The 22,052-nt window shown below is 39.0% G+C and overlaps 1 long non-coding RNA gene across 12 annotated transcripts in view; it reads left to right on the top strand.

Annotated features, from left to right (window-relative positions):
* Positions 1-22,052, top strand: part of LOC122233046 — an 86,286-nt gene that overhangs the window by 14,055 nt on the left and 50,179 nt on the right. For 7 of the 12 annotated variants that reach the window (XR_006210488.1, XR_006210490.1, XR_006210487.1 and 4 more), the window contains 3 exons: positions 16,225-16,315; positions 18,789-18,855; positions 20,194-20,294. This is a non-coding gene — a long non-coding RNA (uncharacterized LOC122233046). The remainder of the gene's footprint in view (positions 1-16,224; positions 16,316-18,788; positions 18,856-20,193; positions 20,295-22,052) is intronic. The other 5 variants (XR_006210493.1, XR_006210492.1, XR_006210485.1 and 2 more) reach the window with 1 other exon arrangement.

The raw sequence follows: 22,052 nt of genomic DNA, 5'->3' as shown, positions 1-22,052 counted from the left end.
TTAATATGGGAGAGTCCAGAGCTTGCCTCTGGGCCTCCATAATTTTGTCCTTTGGCCTCTTTCTTTCTATGGCTTTAAATGTCATCTGTATGTTGATAACTACCACATTTATATTTCCAGCCCAAAGTTCTCAGGAAGTTCAGATTTTTGTATCCAACCACTTGTTTCCATTTGAACATTTCATAAGCATGTGAAATTCCACTTGTCCAAAGTAGACCACTCAATCCCCACCCTCCCCTTCCTCCCAGACTGTTTCCCTTTCACATTTTCCATCTCAGTAAATTTCAATATCATGGGATGCCATTCTGTATCCCTCTATTTGCCTCATCTCCAAAAACCAATCTGCCAAATGGTAATTCCACGTATATCTTGAGCCACTCATCTCCATCACTACCACCATTAAATGGCTCACCTAGACTAGTGCAAAAACCTTCTCACTAGCCCATTTTTCTCCTGCTCTCTGCCAACCCACATTCCACAAATATTGAAAAGTGATATTCCAACAATGTACATATCATCTACAACTCTTCTCCACACACATAAAGTCTTTCAAATCACTCAACACAATTCTGTCTCCCAGCCAGTAACTCTGAATCCTTGTCATTAGGCACACGAGGCAGCCACAGTGGCCAAACTTAGTTGCCTATACAAGCCTCTAAGAGGTCTTGAAATGCTGTTTTCACTGGAATACACTTCAAAGCACTCCTATCCAAAAACAGGGTCCTTCTAATTCTTTCTCAAGACTCAGTTTAATGTTCAGCTCATCAGACAGTTCTTTTTTGATCACCCCATCAAGGCATTATTTTTATCACTGTGTCCTCATCATTTCTGTCATAGTACTTATAACCACTTGTAACCATGCATGTGTTTGCTTATCTTTTTCTGCAACTTCCTTAGAGACATGAACTATGTCAGTACTGTTTACTTGTGTCCACCCAACAAGGAAGACAATATCTGGCCTGCAGAAGGATAACATAATATGTGCACAATAATATATTAATCTAGTAGCACATCAACATAGTCATGACCTAAATTTCATAAAACATTCCAGGTATTTCCTATATTGAGCAATGGTTTTATTAGGGCTCAGCTATCCACACAAAGAAAGTGAACAAAATAAAAGGCCAAACCATAGGAGCAGACCTTTGTTTCAAAGGATTTGAGAAAGTCACAATTATTAAACCCGACCTTGTGCAGAAAAACCAAACAAGAACCTAGTAAAAGAGAAAAACTAATATCCTCACTCTTGAATTGGGTGTTCAACACGAGGAGATGTTTACACTGTGCAATACTTAGGTGAGTTTATTTGTGTAAACACTACACTAATTCCTTTGGAATTCAGACAGATTAAATGCCAGTTTGAGGTTCTTAGGATTTAATTAATAGCTTATCAATAAATATTCAGTCAACACATTTTACATGCACCACTGCCTTCAACAGGAACTTCCCAAGATTAGCTTGGCCCTTAGTATGGAAATGCCTCAAAGGCTGGGCCAACTTTAAGGAGGTGTGGCCTCCTGTTGGGGTCACACAGCCTTCCCAGGGTGAGCTCAGGCCAAGGATGTTACTCTCCCTCCCTAATTCATCTTCTGATACTGGCTATTATTTTGTTGCACTTTCTTCCTTTAGAAATGAAACTTTTTTCCTTCTTGGATAAATCAATGCAGTCATCCAGGGTATAAGGACAAAACTAAATGATTTTGGTGTGCTATAAAGTAATGTAGTTGACTTTTATAAGACCTTTATATTGAAACTGACTTCTTCCAACTACATTTTATTTACATAGTAAACAAAGTACAGTCTCAGAAAAGTAGGGTTGGGTAGAATGAGTCCTGAGAATCATTAGTGGCTCCCATATAGGTTAAATTACTATGGCTTTTTTGCTTCAAATAAAACTTTTAGACATTGACTGTGACCTCAGATTAGGTGCTTCATTTTTAAAAATGCATAAAAGTATGGGATGCCTGGGTGACTCAGTCGGTTAAGCGTCTGACTTCAGCTCAGGTCATGATCTCACAGTCCGTGAGTTTGAGCCCCGCGTCAGGTTCTGTGCTGACAACTCAGAGGCTGGAGCCTGCTTCAGATTCTGTGTCCCCCTCTGTCTCTGCCCCTCCCCTACTCATGCTCTGTCTCTGTCTCTCAAAAATGAATATTAAAAAAAAATTTTTTAAATAATAAAATAAAAATGCATACAAGTATACCTTGCATTCTTCATGTTACAGGAGTTTTAATCATTTAAATAACAGCTATTACAGTATTTTCATTAGAATAAGAAATGATACAAATGTCAATTACCATTATAACATTATAGTAAAACATGTGCATCAGGGATCAGACAGAAGTAATTTATTTTCACCATCACAGAACTTTTATAAAAGAAGAAAGGAAGGGGAAACTGGAGAACAGAAGGGAAGGAAGGAAGGAAGGAAGGAAGGAAGGAAGGAAGGAAGGAAGGAAGGAAGGAGGAAGGGAGAGAGAAGGAGAGAGGAAGACAGGAAGAGAGGGGACGGATAGGGAGAGGAAGAAAGTAAAAGAAGGAAAGAGAGAGGGAGGAATGCAGGGAGTGAAATAAGGAATGTACATTCATTTCAAATAAATTTGTTCTGAGTGGCTGTATAGCATCCCTTTCTGAGTACGAAGAACTCAAAGTTGAGAAATAAATTTGCCAAAGAAAGAATGGCCAAAGTAACAGGCAAAAGAAGCCTTACAGAAGAAGGAAGCTACTGCCACCATTGAGTATTTCTCACGTAAACACAGCAGACCCATGGAAACCCTTAGGGATTTCTAAGCTTTATGCAATACAAGCAGCAAAGCAGGAACCTCCAGAGCTCGCCTCTCTGAACCATTCGAGGGATGAAATCCAGAGCACACAAGGTCAAGGGCAGTGCATGAGACAAGGCCCCTGAAAACTCAGTGACCCCTTCTCCCCTCTCCTACAAATGCTGCTGAACGCTCTCCTCTGTGGCCACTAAGAACAGACAACATCCCCTTTTATCTCTTCTATGTCACATCTATTTGCAGGCATCTCCAACCCAAGCACCACATTCTTTGGCAGTGTCTGGATATCCTGGATGGAGCTTCCTGCATTGTGTTTACAGTTTTATAAAAGTCAATGACCCTAGAAGCTCTAAAAGATGTTTGTTAAGCCAGAGGGAAGCCTGAGTTGCCTGTTTATTAGAGCAGATGTGCCCCAGCAGATGGGCCAGCTGGTGGGCACCTTGGGCCAGTGCCACGGAAGAGGGATATGGTTTTTAATGTCCTATCCCCAGCTCAAAATTTAGGGAATTTGAGGTGCTCCACGAAATGAGAAATGAACCTAACAACTTAGACCATTCACTAAAAAATAAACTTGCTTCCTCCTGCACCTCACAGTCTTTAATGCAAGAAATTCAGAGTTTTATGAGCCAAGCATAAGTCAGGCTGGTGATCTCTGCAAAGTCATCTCTTAGAGCATTAACCTAAAATAGGGCTTGAGGATACTGACGTAGAATTCCTAGTCCCCAAGTGTATTCTCAAGTTAGAACTAGAACTACCTTATTTAGCAAATGATGACACCCAGGCCCCAGATGCTAGGTGACTTCCTCAAGGTCACCCACTTAGTGGGAATCAGAACCCATTATTTTTAATTCCTTGCCAGAGCCCCTTCATGTTTTCTCTCATCTGCCTACAATTCCATGGGTATTGAAAACGCATGCAATGTTTTAAAAATGTAACAGCATGATTTAGTTATCAGTGAAAGTAGTCCTACCAGTTTCACTCAGGAAAGAGAGGATTCTGTGCTGCTTCTAGACATGCACAACGACCCTCTCAACAGGCCTTCACCAATGCCCAGTTGCAAACACCACTCTAGCATGAAACCTCCTCTACAAACGTATAAGTATAAATGAAAAACAGATATAACCCCATTAGCTCCTAGCAGCTCTTCACAAGAGTTCAAGTGACTAAGTAGAAGGCAGCAAAATCAGCTGAGATGTGGATGCTCATCAGGCTGGGCACCCATCTGGGCCAAATCACTCATCGCCATGCAAAATTCTCCCAGGGCACACAATACAGGTTATGTCGTACACAACAATCTTGTGTATCATGGACTTTGGGGGTTACCTTGAAGAGCTGACAGTAGGTATATTTGAACTCTGAATTGCAAGAAATCCTGGAATTTGGAAGAAAGGAAAACATGTGGTGATGGGCATGGTGTGCCTGTTCTGAGCCTCTTCTAATGTCCTGAACTTAAGTGTGATTCATTGATGAAGATAACAATGACCATGATGACAACTCTATTAATCTACTCAATGGGAAACTATCTACATATCAACTTCGTTATCTCAATTCCTAAACAGGGAACCAATCTTAACTGAACACCACACAAATTACCCTCAGTGTTGGCCCTAAGCTGCAAATGTATATATAACAGATAAAATCCTTACTTTCAAGGAACTGTATCATTTTGTCTTTGGGAAAGAAAAGAGATGTTGTCTAAGCCAGCAGGTGGTTTTGCATGTCAGCCCCTGGTAGAGTGAACTGGCGGATTGATTCATCACCCTTCTGTGCTCAACAGGCACAGAAAATTGTCAGCCTAATGGCTACTAACCCTTCAAAGTGGACCTTACACAACATGTTGATAAGAATTCCAGGTGATGTTTGTTTGTTTGCTTGCTTGCTTTTCCTCTCTGAGCAATGCCAACTCTGAGATATCCACTTATGACCAATCTTTGGCAATACCAATGTTTAAGGCACATTATTTGTAAGGTAGAAAAATAACATTCTCTACTTTAAAAACAAACCACACCATAGCTGAGTTCCTATACATGATTCATGCAGTGTACTAGCAAACTGTTCATTCTGAAGCATAGGTCAAGATCTGCAGGACTTAACTTGTCAGATAGAAATCCAGGAACCTTTACAAGATGTGGGCAAATGACCTAACACTGTAGCACTCTGTAGCCTTGGGTTTCTCCACTGTGACTCACATTTGAGGGTCACATTTACTTTATTCCTTTTTCTTAAATTTTTTTCACATTTATTTATTTTTAGAGAGACAGAGCGTGAGCAGGGGAGGGGCAGAGAGAGAGGGAGACACAGAATTGGAAGCAGGCTCCAGGCTCTGAGCTGTCAGTACAGAGCCCAATGTGGGTCTCAAACCCACGAACCATGAGATCATGACCTGACCCAAAGTCTGACACTCGACCGACTGAGCCCCCCAGGTGCCCCACACATTTACTTTATTCCTATTGTTGCACATCTAGCAATGTGACCATCCCATGAAATCATGCTTTGCATAACAGTAGTAAGAAGCATAAAAACCAACAGTTGCCACTGAAAGTAAAGAAAAACACTCAGAGAAGCTTTCAATCTGTCCATGTTTGTGCTTTTGCAACTATCATTTCCCTGAAAAACAAGAACAAAATGACAAATACTGTCCAAAAGTAGGATCCCCAAGGCCCATGGCTTTTGGACCACCCGGAAAACACAAGCTTGGCCACATAAAGGGCAATGTTCTCGTTCTAATAGTTGCCAGAATAACTAAGAGCCTTAGGAAGTTTCTGGCACTGTCAAGGGCTTGGCACTGTTATGCTTGCTCTGTATGAAAACAGAACTCAGAGTCTTTTTTCTCAAATGGGGATAGAGTTGAGGATCATGTTCCTGCAATGGGCACACAGAAAGTGAGGCTGATGCATCTCATTATTTAGCACCCTTCACTGGATCTCTCTAGCACTGCCGTCCAAGCTCCCCAAATTGAGTCATCCCAGAACACACAGTATATCAACTAACTCACTGGCTGCACTCTGAGGTATTGGCACATGCCCACAACAGTTATCTACTTTTTTTTTTAATTTTTTTTAATGTTTATTTATTTTTGAAACAGGGAGAGACAGCATGAACGGGGGAGGGTCAGAGAGAGAGGGAGACACAGAATCTGAAACAGGCTCCAGGCTCTGAGCTGTTAGCACAGAGCCTGACATGGGGCTCGAACTCACAGACCGCGAGATCATGACCTGAGCCGAAGTCGGATGCTTAACCAACTGAGCCACCCAGGCGCCCCAGTTATCTACTTTTTTAAGGATATACCCTGATACACGAAACTTCTCAACAAGACACCTTCCTTTCATATGTTTGCTTGCACTCTGCTAGACACATGTATAAAAGACACGGGTCTAAAAGTGACCACTGACAAAGGTCACTTCACTTGCACCTGAAATCAACTTTATTATGATTGTCCACTGAATTTATTAGCATTCATTACATTTTGCCATATTCTAATAATTTAATAATAGTATGTGTCACATTTGAGAATTTGTAAAAACAACACAACCACTTACTAACCTTTTAATTGAATCCTGAACTACACTTCACTTAACTATTTATACACCATGTAGATCCTTTTGTATGAGGTAGGAATCCCCATCATTCTCATCATCAATGCCCATCAATCCAAGTATCTGGACAGAATGAGGAGCACACAAACACATACTTCTTTTATCCAAATAAAGTCTAAAGTGCTTACATGGATATTGTCTGGGATGACTAAATGTTTAAATATTTTAGACCTGAAAACATCCAATGACAAACAAAAAATTAGCTTTGTCATTTGAATTATAGTTCTCCATCCGGCTCACTTGTTCTCGTGGGATTACAGTCACCTTGAGTACATGCCATTCTGCACAAAGCCTCTATCTCATAAAACTGATCTTTGAACCTTAAATCCTGACTATCGTGTCCTCTCACTTCTTTCATTGTCCTCTTTTATTCCAAATCCATTTGATTTCTGACCTCATTAAGGTCCTTACTTCTTTGATCCCTCTCGTCTTTTCTTGCTTTGTTTCTTCTTGTCCAGGCTGATGAGTGATGCTGATGAAGGGCATATCCTTTGTATCCAGCACCACCAGCTACACACTGTCCAGTCCCCAGGGTAGGACTGGGGAAAGGATCCTTCTATTTTGCTCAGCAACCATCACATGTCTCCACAGCCCTCCCATTCTCCCTATCTAGTCCTGTCCCTTTACTCTTCATTCCATGGCTTCTGGTTCAGCTCTAAGACCTCTTTATCTCCTCAAGGGCTTTTCTTCATTAAAATCTTCCATGATTTTTCTCCATTGGCCCATTTATCTTAGCTTATAAGGAAATTCAAATCTTTTCCTTCTTAAAATTAAAAAAAAATTCAATGGCCAAAACACTTGCTTAAGGTTGCGTCCTCCATTTTCTGTCATTTGTTCCTCTACTCATGCATTCTTATTCCTGATCTCTTTCTTGCCATTCCTTAATCTCACATTCCCTCCCCAGACAAAATTCTTGAAAAACTGTATACAGTTTATCATGTTTGTTTCCTTTCTGATAGTTTCTCACCCAACTGCAGTATCCTAAGCCTGAATGAAATCATCTTTTGTTAATAGCCTCCTAGACCAAATCAGACTGGCTTTTCCCGGCATTTGACTTTCTGTGGAATGACTAGCTGTCACTCATCATTGACACCCTCTCCTTCCCTGGCTTCACCAGATCATGTTCTCCTACCCTGTCCTTTTTTATCCTTTTTATGGATTTTCACATGTTCATATTTCTCAGAATTCTGTCCTCTTCCCTAATCTCTTTTCATTCCACACACTGTCCTTGGGTTCTTCCATTTATACTTACAGTCTTATATCTAAGCTAAACACTGTTGACTTTGCCCAATGGTTCATTCTACATATCATGCAGGCATCTGCAATCAGTATGTCTAAACCTGAATCCACTTTCCCCAAATTGGTTCTGTCTGTATTCTTTATCACTGCAGATGGCACCACCTCCATCTTGTCACTCAAACTAGAAACCAAAGACTATATGTTGACCCTTACACTCTCCCACCTCACCTCCAATCACCTACTGAATTCCATTACTAAATATACCTTCTAAGTAGTGTTTCCCTTGCTCTTCACCACCTTTTCCCTGATTATCATCTCTTTACTGCTAATGCCATGGCTATAGTTTACAGCATCCTGATCTTTCTCATGGACTGTTGAAGTGATTTCAACTCCATGTTTGCAATCTGGTAATTTCCTCAATTCTACCCAATCCCCTTTATACATGTGGATAGATTCTACAGATAAACCTAATAGTATTCACGGTACCGAAAAAGGCACATGAGCAACTAAAGGACAAAGCCCAGATTAGTTGATCAGATTATATTTCAGCATTTTTAAAACTGTAAGTTGCGATCCAATAGTGGATTAGTGGATTCTGAAATCTATTTAATGGGTTTCAACCAGCATTGAAATAATATGAAATAGAATAGGATAGAGAATATCAGCATGTACTGCAAAGCAGAGGAGTAAACTGGCAAACTTTTTGTTTTGGTTTCTATGCATGTTTCTGTGTGTGTGTGTGTGTGTGTGTGTGTGTGTGTGTGCGCAATAAGTTGCAGTATATTATGTATTTTATACTGTGAATTGCAGATAAAATTTCTAAATCTACTCTTCCATGGTAATATCATTCATGAATACTTCTCCAGCTTCATCTCCCACTGTTTGCCTCACTGCAGCAGAACTTTATATTATAGGCCATTCCAAAAGAAATGTAATGCAAACCTCCAATGTGAGCCATATATGTAATTTAAATTTTTCTAGTATCCACATTAAAAAAAGTAATACAAAATAGGTGAAATTAGTTTTAATGACCTATTTTCTTTATCTCAATATAACACCATTTCAACATGTAACACATAAAAAAAAACTACAGTGAAATATTTTCTTTTTGTATTAAGTCTTTGAAGTCTCTTTGTGTTATACTCAAAACATATCTTAATTCAGATAACACATTTCTTTTTTGTTTTTAATGTTTATTCATTTTTGAAAGACAGAGAGAGACAGAGGACAAGCAGGGGTGGGGCAGAGAGAGAGGGGGTCACAGAATCTGAAGCAGGCTCCAGGCTCTGAGCTGTCAGCCCAGAGCCTGACGGGGGGCTCAAACTCATGAACCACAAGATCATGACCTGAGCCGAAGTCAGATGCCTAACTGACTGAGCCACCCAGATGTCCCTAGATATCACATTTCAAGGGCTTACTGGCCACCTGTGGTTAATGTATCCTACCGGTAGAGCAGTTCTAAACATATAGTTAATTACCTAAATAATCCATTCTTCCTTATATCTTCATGTCTTTGCACATGCTGTTCCATATGCATGGAATCTCCTGCAGTTTTGTTCTTTTGTTTTGAAATTCATATGGTGAACCCTATTCATCCTTTTAGATTTATGTGAAGGGCCACATCCATTGGAAACTTCCCTGACCCAACGAGGCCATGTTGGGCATTCTCCGCTAGGATCCCAGAGCAAAATGCTCCTAAGGAAACATTATACTGCATTGTAATTGTTTTTTTACATCCTGAGTATGAGTTTCTTGAAGGTAAAGAATATGTCTTACTTGTTTTTATATCCTTAGAACTTAGCATAGTTATTATCACACAGAGTGTGTCTGGTGAAAACTTGTTAAATATATTAAAATTTCTAGATTGACAACTCGAACAACTTACAGAAGGATCCAGCGGGATGCACAGTTAATCATGGCTCAAGCTGAGAGCCTTCGTCCCCAGGACTGATATGTTTGTGTTTCTACTTAATAAACCTAGCTTGCAGCCCTTCCTGGTGGGCTCTACTATTTGGGGCTACTTAACACTCGTGCTGATGGGAAGAGTTGTTGTCTTAATAAAATAGCTATTCTGAGAGTCGGGTGGGCCAGTCCTTTACTGATTTGTGGAAGGTGACATTACAGCAAAATACCCCATTCCCATGCCTCAAGGCAGGACCAGATCAAACCACTTCAAATGATTATTACTAAACCTCTAGAAAAAAAACTCACACAGTCCCCCTTTCAAATTATTAAAAAATGCTGCTGTTGAAAAGCTTTTCTTACCTACCCTAAATCCTTTGTGCTGCACTGTCAGCCCACCTCCTCCTGTTTGGATCTCGGGAGAGCTACAGAAAAGCTTACCATGAGACTCTAAAAAAGAACCCTCTTATGCTTCAATAACAGCACTAAATCACCCTTAAGTCTTCTCTTCTCCAGGGTAAACAATCCAAATTTCTTTAGCCTTCCTCCATAGATCTTATTTTACAAGCTTTTAATCACTGTGGTGGCATGCCTCCAAACTAGATTCTCCAAGTTCCTACGTCCTACTGCTGTTGTAAAGCTTAGCACCATCGACAGCTCTATGTGCTGAGTATTACGCCAGCCCTCCTATGAATAATATCCCTTCGTACTGTGTAATATCCTCAGGAAGATTTGAAGTAGAAGAACAGTAATTCTCAAACTCAGGAATATTTTATGTTTAACCTAAGTTGCCCACTACTTATACTCACTAAAATATGACAAGGGGGTGATAATGATTACGGTTTCAGTGTAGTTTTATGCTTTCTATTTTGTATCTCATAGTATGGCAAAAGGCCATCGAGGGTAAATAGTAACTGTAGTAATATCAACTAATGTTTCTGAATGTTTACGGCATGTGAGGTATTGCTCTAAACATTATATACATATATTGACTTTTTAAGTACAATAAATGAAGCAGAGACTGCTATTATTGTTATGTTACCAGTGAAAAACAGGCACAAAAAGATTAACTTGACCAAAGCTACATGGACAGTAAACAGTAGAGCTAAGATTACAATGCGGAGTCTGCTGTGTTCTTTTTTTTTTTTTAAGTTTATTTATTTATTTGGTAGAGAGTGAGTGAGCAGGGGAGGGGGCAGAGAGAGAGAGAGAGAGAGAGAGAGAGAGAGAGAATCCCAAGTGGGCTCTGCACAGTCAGTGGGGCTGTGGGGCTCGATCTCATGAACTGTAACATCATGACCGGAACCAAGATGAAGAGTTGGGCACTTATCCAACTGAGCTACCCAGGCACCCCAAGAGTCCACTGTACTGTTAACCACTTTGGTTTCCAATCTAACAGCCTGTTTACTGACCTCACTGTTAGTGTCCCTATCAGGATGTGACAGTCATAATTTGTTTTTAAATCTCCCCGGAAATTGCTGTTGAAGTTAAAGGAATAAACACCAACAAAATATTTCAAGAAGGATAGCAGTCATTCATTACCTAAAAAATATAGGAACAGTAATTCAGTAAAGAGCTAATCTTATAACAGTCATGTGCATTCTGTATATATAGGCACATATCACATAAAGGGATCATTACATGATTTTCAAGAAGGTTGGAGTGCAAATATGTAATAAAAATAAAATTATTTTAGGTATTTGAAAGCCACCTTAAAGCTAACCAGGTTTACATAACCCTACCTTTGAATCTTAAGTTTATAAACATTTATTACTATCTTTCCTTTTGTAACTCAAAACCAACTAGTTAAATGATGATGCTAGCATTCCAGGGATATGAGAAATATACACTCTGTAATTTTGTTATTGTTGCTTCAGTTTCTGTGCTGAAAGCCTTACTTTATTATATGGCAGTGTTTCCTGAGATGTGGGATGCCTCACTACTGACAGTCCCCAGGATTTTAGGTATATTCAAATTGTTTTCCAGAATATGCAAGATAATCTGAAAGGACACAGTTACACTGTATTAAATAACATCATAAGTCAACAAGTTTATTTTTCTCATCTCTTTCAATCATTCTGATTAAGTGAGGGATTATGGATCATTGTGGTAGTCCGATTCTTTAACTTCGTTGGAAGACTTGATAATCTCTCCCATTTAACAAAAAATGAAGAGACCTAAAGCACAAGAGACTGGGACAGACAACAGTGGACAGAGTTTAAGGACACCGTTTTGTTTTCTTTGCATGTATGTTTAGTTACCTTTGACTTATGGCCTGTGTCACTGACTTTACATTTATGGTAGTGATATCAAGTTTACTTTTAAATTAATTGAATTACAAAGTAAGCTGATTTAATGAAAACCTCAAGATTATAATGGTACATGAAAAAGGCACTAATTATAAAGCAGGCATACAAATGACTGAATCTTGAGCAAGGAATGATGAGGCACTATGGGTTAACCCGCTGTAATTAAAGATGAAAACCTAAATCCTGAAAGACATGTGGTCTCCTCACTCCGTGATTAGAAATTACCAGCAAAGGCAATAGCTACTCTATCTCTCTGTACAGGAAATCCTCGCAGGCACATCTTAACAGAGTTGGGAATCTGTCCCTCTGGGTAAGACATGAGTCAGTACAGTGTTTAAAGCCAGCCTTCATGTTTTGGAGTTAACCGTGAAAAAGGTTTTATAGGAATTTACTTTCCCAGCTGCAGAGAAGCTCTTGGAAGTTTGAAACTGTTTTTCCCCATGGTACGGAATGCTTCAAACGTATTTACTAAAAATCCATATCTTTATCAACCCTCTCCTTGTTCCCGGATTTACTCTGAACCCACCAAGCAAATTCTACAGCTCTATGAATCAGTCTTTGAATACCAGCATAATTCTGCTGGGGATCAGCAACAATTCTATTTCTTATTTCTTTCCAACTTCATGACTCAAAGATATCTCCAGAAATTATTCGCCTACCTAGTATCTACCAAGTTTTCAAAAAAAAAACATATAAAATCTGAATTTATCATTTACAAACCTCAAAAAATTGTATGTCTATAAATTAAAAGAAGCAAAGAAACCAATAAGATTTCACAAAAATCTAATCATTGATTATTAATTTTAAGCTATGTACAAAATCCTTTCATTGACCCACCTAACCACTCATGAAAGTTCACAGTGCTAGGTTTATACTATAAAAATGTACAAGGGTTCCTGCCCTCAAATCTTATATCTGTTTTAATAAACTGGATTCTTAAATGTGAATATAGACATTATGGATCAAGGAGGTGATAATAGAACTTTGACTTCATGTTCCTACAGACAGCCTTTTGATTTGGTTCTGATGAAATAGGACTCCTAAATTGTGAATGGTACAAGAAATAGCCAGAAAGTTCATCTAATCCTGACTTCTCAAATTCCAAGTGTCTCTAGAATGCTACTGTAAACCTACAACTGAATAGGCTGAGAATCATCTGGGATGGTGGAGATTAACATTTTGCAGATTTTTCCCTGCATGTCCCTACAGACTACATCGATCCTTCCATTGCACACACCCCGCCCCCAACACGCATATCCTTCTTTTCGCTCTTTTGAATTAAGAATCCCATCCAGCTGCACACTCCCAGAGGGAAAAGCTCGAGACAGACAGCTCAGTTCATTACTTAGATCTACAACTTGCTCATTTAGAAAGTGGGTTTCCATATGGAGTTACAGCAGGAGCATCTGTGTTTACCTATTTCTTTCTTTTAACTTTGAAAAAGGGAAGGGATTCATAAAAATACACATGATGCCATAAATGAAGGGAGAGAAAGGAGGCAATAGAGGGGTAAAATATCGAGTTCTGTGATTGCAGATTCTGAACCAGGATGGAAATTGGAGTCCTGGCTCTGGCGTGGAACACCCGCTCGTAAAGGAGGTGCAGAGCCAAATGTCTCTGCAACAGCAAGAGGCAGAAGCTGTGAGAAAAGAGGGTGTTTTGTGACAACCTAACTACTCAGTCCAAAAATGTTATACATGGGCAGACACTCAAAACATGATTCTAGTTTACTTGTTCCAATTATTTTATTAAATGAACAAAATCAAAGCATGCAATCTGCATGGATTATCCACAAAGTCTTTCCTGTGGCACAAGGACTGGGGATGACTGTTCCGTCCTGGGTGATGCACCCACCATCCCAATGTGTCCCACTCAACTTGGCTCTTTCCCTGCATTGGCTTGGCTAACAGAAAAAGAGCACTGGAATTATCCCTGTTTTGAACAGTTTGTATCCCTGTGGCCTCATCCAGGACTGAAAGGGAATACTTCGCAAACATGCTAGATAAAAGAGAACATGCATTTAAGTTATTCATTTCATAATAGAATATTTTCCTCCTGGATAATAAAGTCTGCCCTTAGTTAACTATTCCAAAATAAAAGGGTGGACACCAACTTATTCTTCAAAATATGAAGTCTTATGTAATAGCAATATAGTATATTACTTAAATTTATTTAATAAAGTGATTTTCTCTTGGCATAATGTACTATGCAAAATAGTTTCCTTTCAACATCCTAAGGAACAAAATGGCAGTAAATTTAAGGAAATTTATGGAGGAAGTAATGTTAGCAAATATCTGTTAATGGAAGGTTTCATCAAAGTGGCCACAAATCACAGGAAAAATTTGAAAAATAATTTTTAAATTGAGTTTTGAAAAGCATTAGAATTGTTTTTCAGTACCATCACTAAGCCCCACAGATTGAATGGATAAAACACAATTATTTAATTAGGCATTATTCGTTTTTAGAATCTTGTTCAATTCCTTCATTCCAAATATTTATGCTGTGACTCTTCTCCTAATTCAGACTATTCAAAATGATATCTTATTCCTCATAAATTTCCAACTTTCTTCCTTAACACTAACTTATACATGGAAATATATAAGTATTTGCTGAATAAAAGGATAATTGATTATAAATCTTCCCTCATTTATTATAAATTATATTATACACTCAAGAAAATCAACAGCATTCAAATATATTCTGTGATGTTTTGCAAGCTATTTTAATGTTCAGTAACTGATAATTCAATGTTAAATTCTGATTTGCCTTTATTTGAAAAGGCTAGCCTAAAATGAGCATATTCTCTAACATTCATACACAAGTCAATCATAACATTTTCATTCAGGAAAAAAAAATTCTAAATCTGGAATGTTCCAGAAATGGAGTCATTAGAAATATTCTGAAAGTAAAGATGAAAGATTTTATGTTATCCTAAATGATCAGCTTTTTTCTAGGTCTGTCTTAGCCATGTCTCTTTTAAGGAAACTATGTGATTCACAAAATGCCCATTCTTCTTGTTTTTATTAATCTGCCGCTGGGCGTGAAGGCGCCCCTAAGGCAGAGATTTGGATTGCCATGTGTCACTTGTGCATGGCCCCAACTCACTGGACTGTAACCTGTACTTCTCTGTCCTGTCTTTGGGTAAATGTGGGAGAAATACCGTGCAGCCTTTTCCTAGTCTTCAGATTCTGTGCACAAATGATCGGGCAGTTTTCTATTGAAAACTGAGGAAGAATTAGCTGTAGGTAATTCAAAGCATTTCTATTAGAGAGTCTGAAACTGCCAATGCATTTTACTCGTTGCACAGACTGAACTAGACTAACCGTAAACTCATCTCCTTGAAATACAGAAAAGAATGACTTGTAAGAGAGAACTGGCAATTGGAACTTGCTTTTTTTTTTTTTTTCAAATTTCGATAATTTTATTTTTTAATTTTATTTATTTAAATTCAAGTTAGTTAACATACAATGCAGTATTGGTTTCAGGAGTAGAACCCAGTGATTCTTCACTTCCATATAACAACAAGTGCTCATCCCAACAAATGCCTTCCTCAATGCCCATTAGCCCATCCCCCAACCCCCCACCCCCCTCCAGCAAGCCTCAGTTTGTTCTCTGTATTTAAGAGGAACTTTTTTTCAAATGATCTGACACCAGCATTAGACAAGTGCATTTCAAAGAGGAGTGAATGCAGGGAGTACGGTGCACAGAGCAACAGTTCCGCCTTCTCTGGAGCTGACTAACCCCATCCTCCTTGAGGAAACAAGAGTGGTTCACGTGAAGCAATTAGAGCTCAGCTCCAGTACACATATAAAGAAACAGTATACTAATATTTTGTATCTGCAGGTACTTTGTAGTATCACACATATAGTAACCTTGTTTGATCTCCATAGCAGCACTGAAAGTCAGAGAAATGGTGAGTAGCACCACTTTCCACAGGAGTGAAAACCGAGGCTACCATGATTTGTGGCACAAATAAATGTAACAAGACATCAGAAAAATGAGAATCCAATGGGCAACAAATGAAAGCTACATGAAAGTAAACATGCCGTCTTCTGCTCAGAGTAGTTGAAGATGCCATCATCAGAGATGCTGAATGGCTTGTCTAATGACACATGACTAGTTAACCACAACTATTTAGGTTGGAACAAGGCTTTCTAATAAGTCATCATTCTTTCTTCTCTTACTCCCACTCCCTGCCTTAGAAGTACGGAATTTGGACTGTCTGAACCATAAACAAACAAACAAACAAAAAGGCAGAAATCTACTCTTAGAACACATGATACTAAGCACCTTACTGCAAGAGTGTGAGTCACAGAATTATTACTGCCACCCCACTAACAGGCAGAATTCTGCTCTAGTTCAGTTTGAGTCAATGACACAGTTTCTTTTTAACTTCTTAGGTAAAGAAATAAAAGAGGACAAGAAAAGATGTTTTCCCATCCCTGACATTTTCTGGTCCAGCAAGGACAAGCTGAAAAGCTGATTAACAAGGTAATGTGCATATATGTTAAATGTGTCGAAGGACAGCAATGGGATTCTAAGCAAGTAAACACAGGACCTTAGAATTTCTAAAAGTTGGGGTGGGGGTGATGAGAAGAATTAGTGACTGAAATCAGTAGAGTAGACATGTCAGAGCAAAAATGAAAGACATTTTTTAAGCAGGCGGAATATAATAAGAAATAAATGATAGGCATTTCTTGTTTCTTTGCCAAATTTCTATAGGCGGCTTACTAAAGTAGTTTTGTGTTTCATCTTGCCCAACATGTCAGAAACTGAAGCTGGTAATAAGGATAATCACAGAGACTGTGACCCTCAATGGACAGAAGCCAGAGTCTTATCCATTTTTGTAATAAAGAAAGCAAAATATTGCAGGTGGCTTAGCCCATAGGGTCATTTTACAGATTATCTCAATTACATACAACAGTTACTGAACAGACTTGCAACAGACATTCACATGAACCCACAAATGGAAAGTCACTGTAACACAAATATTTGACCCAGGGTAAAAGAAAGGATTGAACATATGCTCTAAAGTGAAAGCAGGTGCAAAGTAAGGTATATGGGATGCTACCACTTGCATTTAAAACACACACACTCACACACACACACATACACACACACACACACACACAAAGCACACATGTGTATGTGTAAGCATATGTAAATCTAAACTAACTCTGGAAAGATACATAAGTCATAGTAAACAGTAATTAAATCCATGAAGCAAAACAGGGTAGCTGGGGGTCAGAGGAAAAGAGACATATCATATACTGGTTTGTGCCATGTGACTGTATTACCTATTCAATAAGTTGAATTTTTTTTTTAAAGAAAGATTTGTTAAAGACTTTTGAGTTAGGAAAAAACACACATAAAGAGAACTTAAAATGTTACCAAAGTTAGATTTATAATGCAGGCTCAAAAATCAAGCCAAATTCTGTATTTTTATTTAATTCCAAACTGTAATATTGCAAAATTTAATGAGGTGAGGTAGAAACCCACTTTTATAGCTTAGAAAGTATAAAAACGGGGATACACAAATATCTCTTCATAAGATTTTACAAGGTCAAGAGCAATCATTCAAGAGTAGACCTTGTATTTGCTTTTACACAGAGTCCTTGAACCTGATGTCATATTTGTATATATCTGTGTATAAAACTATCTACTTCTTTATCAGTATCTATGAGAAAAAAATTCTATGTTCCACTCAAGTCTATTAAAGTCATACCCTAAGTTGTATTGTAATATATGCCATATACATCATAATGTTATCAGGTTTGAAGATGCTTGCTTCCATATCACCACCATGCCCCCATATGAAGAAGTGGCAGTTTTTTACACATTTCAAAATCTTTACAAAATATGTGGCACAAAATTAGTACCATAAATAACTCAACAACAGCCAAAAAAGATACTTATTTTGGCTTCATTCTATAAACATTAACTAAACATCCTCAAGACATGGGTCACTGTACAGCGTTGAGAGGTACCAAGGTGACGTGCATCCTCCTTGCACAAGGACCCAACAGTCCAGTAGGAGAATTAATGTACTCAGGGGGAGACCACGTGATGAGTGTTACTTTTGACACCAAGAGTTTGTGTTTGTCATACCCTGCAAGCCAATGAAACACAGAATTCAATGGAAAACTGGGGACATCTGTGAAGAAAGGAATCAAAGGCAGGCAAGATAGTAGACAGGGACAAAGTAGCAGAGGTTAGTCTTAAGTAAACATTAAACACCATTATTCCTTAGGCTTAAATAAGAACATGATTTTAGCATTGGCTAAGTTCATCCCAAAGCTAAAATGCAGGAATCTCCATAAAATTTCCAAGTATTGCGAGCTTTCAACTTGGAAGCACACGTGGGGCTGGCAGAGTAATTTGTTAGAAATTTAAAACTGGCAGTTACATCTGCGGTTTCTTTTGCTGGAATTGTTCTTGTAAAAGATTTATGAGAGGCAAACGTTCCTCCTTGGCTTATTCATAAAATAAAATGGTGTAGCAATATAATAGATGTACAGACAAAAAATGTTTTAATAGAGTCTCTCTGTGCATTCACAACACAAGGAGAAAGAAAGTTCTCTGCTTTGGAAAGAACTGGTGAGACCCATTTCATGGGTCAAAGGTGTAGGATTTTACATAGTTTTCCTTAAGTAAGCAATGCTAGTATTTATATTGTATCAGTAAAAGTCCATTCATCTCATAATCCTCACTTAGAGTTATATTCATTGAAAAAAGAGCACGTTCACAATATTCACAATATTGAAGCATTACAGTTTGAAATACAACAAATGGCATAAATACCAATGAGGTGGAGCATTTTCTCTTCAGTGGTTAATCTTATGATAGGACAATGACAAAAGTAAATAGGGCTGTTATATATTAAACAAGGGGTCCCAGGAAGGCAGTGCCCATGTGGTCTCTTCTTTTTGTACAAATGTTTGTTTGTTTGTTTGTTTGTTTCCAGCTTCCCAGGAGACAGATCCAACTGGCATCTAAGGATGAGAGGGCTTATCTTCTGATTTTTGGTTAAGGTGATTAAACTCAGACTACTAATTGGGTAAAAATGCAAAACTTATTCTAGATTACTATTTTAAGCATCCTTCATTCTTTCATCCATTCTTCCATTTATTCTTCCAAGAATCTATTTTTCCACCTATCCATTTTTCTACCCATCCATTATTTATTTAGAAGTATTTAGATACTTCTTTTAGATACTTCTATGCACCATATTCTGTGCTGAGTGTGGAAAACACAATGATGGACAAGGAAGATTTCCTTGCCCTTATAACTTATAGCCTAGCCCAGGAGACAATGAAAAACAACCATCCAAGTGGCCACGTATTCCTAGTTGAGATAAGTGCTCTAAAAAATATACTGTAGGCAATTAAGATGGATAATGGGAGGGAGGTAAACAAGACTAGGGGTTCAAAGAAGATGGCCTGCTTGGGGGAAAAAAAAGATATTAAAACCCAGTATTCGGGGGGCACGTGGGTAGCTCTGTTCTTAAGTTTGAGTTTTGCATCAAGCTTTGTGCTGACCATGCAGAGCCTGCTTGGGATTTTCTCTCTCTCTCTCTCTCTCTCTCTCTCTCAAAATAAATTAAAAAAAAATAGTACTCAGGAGTGAGAAAAATTTAGCAGATGTAGAGTGGCTGGGAAGCCCATCAGGGCCAGAGGAAACAGCATATGTAAAGGATCTGAGGTAGAGAAGAACTTGGTGGATTCAGCATGTAGGGCTAGAGCCCAGAGAACATGGTGGTGGTAGCAAGACATGATTACAGACTGGGTATGGATGACCCAGAATCGTCGGATCATATTTTAAAAGATCATTCTCACTGCTCTGTCCAGAAACTAGGTACTTAATTTGCTTTTATGATTTCTTGCTTGTTTTAACACTGGAGTCACAAATATCCTTCAGCTTAGGTAAGGAAATTTATAAATCCACCTCAAGCCAACTTTCCCTGGATCTTCAAAGGCATTTAGAAACATGCTTCTAGCCATCATGCAACTATCTAAGTCTCTTTGCACTTTTTAAAAAATCTATTTGTTTCTTCATCCATGATGTTTGCGAAACCACTCTTCAGACTAGCACCACATAACAAATTTCCCAAAATTGACGTAGAGAAATAGTTAATCTCCCATTACAATATTTCTAAAAGATGTCCCATGATGGCGGTGGGGGCGGGGGGGGGGTGGACATCTGACCCAATACTGTGCATCAGTTCCACACACAGGAAAAGTAAGTGCAGAGTAATGTGGTCTCTACAGCTCTCAGAAAGACCGCATCCTAGGACCACTACCTGCCTACTGGGAGGTGAGGGGTGGGGGGCATGTCTCTCCTTTAACAGATGTAAAAGTTCTCCTCCGCAGGACAATGTGAAGCCTGGGTGGATATTTCCAGATGCCCCTTAAGCTCTTGTGAAGAATTCCTAGTTGATGAAAGGGAGAATCATGCACATCAAAAAGAAATGGTATGTTTAGGTTAGACTCCAGTCTCCCAAGAAGCATCCATCTGGAGACAAATATAAAGAGAAGAGACACTGACTAGACAAAGGGCCAGGATGACAACACGAGCAGAAGGGCTAGGAAGAAACCCAGAGGGGTTCCTCTGTGGGGTCTAGAGAACATACTAGGTGAAATGCAGCAGGACATTTCCCTGCCACAGATCCACCTGGAGGGTCTCAGAGATTAGACGTGTGTTTGCGCACTTAAGATTCCTCTACTTGGCCAGCTACCATGCTCTGAACTGTTTGCCACGTTGAGATTTGTAGTTTTCAACTATCTAAGTCTCTTTTTATTGCCTCTTCATTTGCTCCCTACCTCCCACAGAAATATACCTTGCCAGCAAATACCCCGCTGCCTGCGCATTGTTTATACTGAGGATGTGTGAGGAAGTGTCACCCTCCAAAGGTGGGATTACTCATCTGCTTTCCACAGCAGAGCTGCGGCCAGCATTAACCTCTACGCTGCTGCAGCAGGCAGCTCTGTGGAGCCAATGCCAGAGTCAAGGTCTGAAATAAGGCCCTGTCCAGGCAGTTATGCACTAACCGAACCCAAGCCTGCCTCCATATTCATAACAGCAGATATTCAGATTTCCTCTTGAAAAATTCCCTTTCCATATCAACATTTTGTATCTTTGGGGAAAAAAAACGTTTTAAAAGACAGTTTTATGATACTGGTATTTTAGGAGAAGACCAAAGGGTGGAAAAGGGTTTTGCTTTTGCTGGGAGGGAAATAATGTCACCACTCCTAAATATCCACCAGCTCCTAAGGCCCCTTTCCCCTGACAGGAGAACATGTACAGCAGGGGCCCACGATCTGCTTAGCTGATGCTGGGAAAGTGCTTTTGTCATGGTTATCCAGTCAATAGCTCAGAGAGTAAAATTTTCAAGAACTGTATGTCGCAATAGTCGCAATTCAAATTAATGACTGTATTTTTTAAACTCCTTAAGAACTAAACGTGGAAGCATAGTTAAAATCTGATTACCCTCACAAGGCCTTGAAGCTCATATCTTGAGTATTAAACCCTGTCAGGATGGCAAAAGAATGCTTGGACTTGTAAAATCTGGGAAATTTAAAACCCAAGCCAGAGCTCCATCCTAATTTACCTTGTTATTGTTCTCTATCATAAATATTCTAAACTGCCGGAGGCTCGTGTGGATTCAGTGATTTTATGCACTGCGTGCTCTAAGACACAACACCCCGAAGATTAGGTGGCATGCAGATGAAGCGTGCGTCTCGAATTCCTTGTGGTTGTAACTTTGAAAGACTTTGTGGAATTTCAGAAGGAAACCCTAGAAAAGCAAAAATCACTTTGGTCTTTGTACCTACATTAAGCATTTAATGTATAGACATTCAAGTAGGTCTTAGGGGCTTATTTTATAGTTTATAGAAGGGTTTTTAGATGAGCCTTTATAGTTTCCATGAGAAAACTTTAATCCGCAAAAGCACAATGAGATTGACCCTACTTTTACGTACTTCCTTTGACTGGGGTGTAGCAGCACTCACCACATGGAGGAAAGGTAATACAAGAAGGATGGTTATAAGCAAGTGCTTTGAAAACAGAACCCATAACACCAGCCTGTGATTGGGAGGCCCAAAGGCTTGTATTTTACAACCCAGTTTGCAAGAATACCTACACAACTGTTTTTACTAAACTGACAATGCATAGGTGCTGAAAAGAACGCTGTGACTACTTTAGTATCTTGGTTGAGAGACCAAGTCCTGTC

The sequence above is a fragment of the Panthera tigris genome, chromosome D4, assembly GCF_018350195.1.
Source record: "Panthera tigris isolate Pti1 chromosome D4, P.tigris_Pti1_mat1.1, whole genome shotgun sequence".
In the NCBI taxonomy this organism is placed as follows: domain Eukaryota; kingdom Metazoa; phylum Chordata; class Mammalia; order Carnivora; family Felidae; genus Panthera; species Panthera tigris.
The sequence above is the reverse complement of the archived record's forward strand: the minus strand, read 5'-3'. Positions and strand labels throughout refer to the sequence as shown.